Here is a 4004-nt window from a genome sequence, read left to right as displayed (position 1 = left end):
CCTCGTCCAGCCGTGGATTAACAACGATGGCTGTGCGTGAACGTGGACGATCAAACGAGCCGCAGTGCTCCCACTGAGGCCGCGCTGTGCCACAGGTTGCGGGTCGTGCTCTCTCTGAAGTGAACTTCCTCTTTCACAGCCCATTCTCAATCCACTGCTGGTTGAGATCTTTCACAGCGCCGTGCCGGTGCGTGGGAGTTGCTTGACCATACTTCACCACGCTGGGCTTTAGCTTTGTCTCGTCGCCTCTTCCCCCCCCCCCCCCATACTGAACTCCTCTGCCCCTGTGCTCCAAGCTGATTGTGTTCACAAGACGCTGGCGGATTAAGTCTGCCTGCAAAGTAATGTAACGTAAGAGCGTCGTCCCAGTTGTACTGTCACGCTGCACGTTCCTATGAAAATCGTTATTCCAATCTTCGGACCTTCCCGCCACGCTTAGTAACATCTGGCCTATAGCGTCAGTCTTGTTTCTATTTTAAATCGCGCATTAAGTCAAAGCTGCCTACTTACAACATTTATGAGCAACGCGATTGTGTTGTATTCGTTATCTTTATCTCAGATCTCGTCTAGGTTCATAGTCACTCCACCGAGGTTCGATCGCCAATGGCTGTGCCCTGCTGTTGTTGGTCACGCCGCGTATCTACAACCGAACACAAACTGTTTCATTTACTAAAACCTTCAGCAAATGACTGAGCAGGCATACGGGGGTATCTTTCAATTAAAAGGGGGGGGGCACATGAAGCAAAGCATTGAAAAAAAACAAAAAAATTAAATGATGAACGAAGCAAAATGCCGAAACCCCGAGCATCTTCTTGCTTTCTCTGATCGTAAACAAAAGAGAGTGCCGTGGAATATCTCTGCGAGTGGGCAGCGATGATGGGAATGCATGCGGTTTGGTAGTCGACAAACATCCGCAAGTGACACCCTGAAGTGGTATTTTATATTTGAAGTTTTCGTAACTGCAGGGATCCATGCTTGTGTTGCAATCGAAACGTCGTGATTTATTTTATTTTATACCTACGTGACTTTACCGAAAGAACCAAAGAGTATGGTATTTCATACTTGTTTTTTCAGATTAAATGGATTAAGATGTGTTTAAAAAAAAGAGGGAGAGGGGAGACGGGGGGAGAGAGGGGGGGGGGGCTAGACGGGGGAGAGAGACGGGGAGAGAGAGGGAGCTAGACGGAGTCTTTTGACTTTCAAAACACTTTTATTGCTGCTAACAGCTATAGCACTGGAGCCGATTTCGATACAAAAAGTCACAAACAACAACAAGATACAATAAAAAATTACGAGCCGCGGCACATGGCGCTGCACGCGCCACGCACAACACAAGCAGGGCACGTGGCCATCGTCGCGCATGGAGAGAGAGACAGAGCGAGAGGGAGATGATGGAACGATATGGTTCGCGACTCGCGCTTGCCCTCGTCAGGAGGAGTCCGTGCCGGGCAGGCGACCGGAGCGCCGCTGCTTGTTACAATCCACAAAAGTCGCGCACAGCGCAACGAGTCGCCCTTGAAGTCTGAGTTTGCTCATCGCCAGACGTCGCGTGCGGGCCACTCACCGGGCCGTGAATACTAACGATGACGATACGTTGCTATGTATGTGCCCTTGTGTCGGCACCATCAGATGGTTCCTAAAACTCGCGCCCGCGATGGTCATTGACGGCGCCGCTTCTTCCCTTTCTTTGTGTGCGCACGCGGGGCCGAGGGCACGTTCACTTGAATCGCATCGGCAAATAAATCGATAAAGAGACAAATAAACAAACTCGCCCGCGTTCTGATGAAGTCTACCAAGCACGTCTAGACGGTTGTTATCGCGCAACGGGTCCGGGCCCATCGCGAAAGCGCAGGATCGCCACGCGAATTAACGATTCATGTAATAATTTGTACCCGCACTCATAATAATAATCATCATCACGATAGTGTGTGTTGTTTTCTCGAGTCCTGCACTTGCTTGGCAATCTAAAACCTTAACTCAGACAAAGACAACGCCGCCAAGAGAGCCGCGCGTCTGTGCCGCTTTGGTCGTAAATGCCTCATTTCTGCCCTCGTGATCCACTTCCTTGAGTCGAAGTTTCGGTGGGGGGGGGGGGGGGACAAGAGTTGGTGGATCACGTAGAGATCTGTGAAACTCCCAAACCCCGCAGGGCTGCGCTGCGACCGGGATATTTCAGTGAAGCAAGTGGTTTCGTGAGCCCGTGCGCGCGGAGCTTCGGGAGTTATCCCCGCATGCGCACGGGTTTCCTCTGGCTCACTCTTGTCACCTCCCCGCACGCATTGATGGAACAGCATAGCCAGACACTCAAGCGCAGGACCCTCCTGCGCCACAGTCTTGAGCCTCAGTGAGGCTCTCTGGTAAGCAAACGAAATTATGATGATGATCATCATCATCACGTGATGATGATCATCATCATCACGAAATGATGATGATGATCATCATCACGTGATGATGATCATCATCACGTGAACGCACGTCCAGATCGAGCTCACGGCGCGTGTTCATCGCACGACCTTGAAGTGAACGCTTCATGGGCACAATGGCGCCGTCTTTACGGCGTGCGCCGAACCTGCCGTCGTTCGAACACGTCTCATGGAGGGAGCTGGGCAGGATTTTAAGCATGTGCACCCTGCAGGTGCAGCACAGCAGGTGGTGCTGTGCGAGGCTGCTGGGGGGGGGGGGGGCACGCTGCTGTCAGCCGAGGGCAGCGCAGCAGCAGCCACGGTGGCACTGCCCTCTGCCCTGGCCATGACTCGTCACGGCCTGCTACGCGGTGTGGTTGTTGGTGTGGCGGTGGTTGTCCGTTGTGTGGTCGGTTGGTGTGGTTTTGGGGGGGGGGGGTGATTGGTGGTGTGACTGGTTCGTTGTTTGGGATGTTTGGGTGGCTGGCGTGGTTGGCGATGTGTTGGGGCGAGCCGATGGATAACTGAACCGCAAATTTAACGCAGGCAGTGAGGCGAGTGAGTGGGGTCTTCCCTTGGGTCTGTATGGCCGCGACTCGGGCGGACGGCGCTCCCCGCGAGTTCCCGGCCTCGCCGTGGCCTCCTCATCATCATCCCGACGCTGCCATCGACTCCTCGTTGGCCCTGGCCCGTTGCCCGAGGCCGCGTGTCTCGCGTTCGCGTCCCTGCGCCCAGAACGGCCGTCGAATTCTTCCCCTCTTTTCCAAATCGCACAACACACACACCGGGCCGAGCAGGATATCGCTTTTACGATCGAGTCCTTGTGGATTCGCTGCTATACGAACGCAAGTATTTTGAACGAGATATAATGAAAAAACACACACACACTTAAAAAAACAATCTCCTTCACCTTCTTGGTTCTTTCGGTATAGTCACGTAGAAGGAAATAATAAAATAATAAAAATGAAACATAATAAAATAATTCTCACGACGTTTCGGCCACAACGCAAGCAGCCGTTCTCAGGTGAAGAAACAGGTCTGTTTTAATTTTTTATTATTTTATTATTTCCCTTCTACGTGACTATACCGAAAGAACCAAGAAGATGAATCCTTGCAGTCACGAAAGCTTTAAATCGAAATCTCCTTCACGTTTTAAATCGTACTGCATCCCGTTGCTCCGTCGCCCTCGTCTCGTCGTGTTATGCCGCCGTGCGTATGTGCGAGTTAGCGACTCGCGCCGTTCATGAATACATGGACTCGTACGACGCGGCGTGAGCCAAGCTCGTCCGTGTTTACTCTGGCAGAGCGCGCGTCTACCTTTTACCCCCATTGTGAATTCTGGGCCGCACGTGAACATCAACAAATCCATTGTGATGACCCCCCCCGCCTCCTCCCCCCTCCTCCTCCTCTTCCACGCGACTCCGTCTTTAACCTCTGCGAGTTATTTATGTCTCGGGACAACGTGCAGCCCCGAGTTTACTGCCGCAATTAGCAAGTCACACTTTGATGGACCCGCGCGTCCCCCCCCCCCCCCCCGCTTTGTGGATTACGAGGCGGCACATCGCGACGAGAATGATCCGGTCTGGCCCGACCCCCGGCCGT

The sequence above is a fragment of the Lampetra fluviatilis genome, chromosome 26 (genome assembly GCF_964198595.1).
Source record: "Lampetra fluviatilis chromosome 26, kcLamFluv1.1, whole genome shotgun sequence".
NCBI lineage: Eukaryota > Metazoa > Chordata > Hyperoartia > Petromyzontiformes > Petromyzontidae > Lampetra > Lampetra fluviatilis.
Note: the sequence above shows the minus strand (reverse complement) of the source record.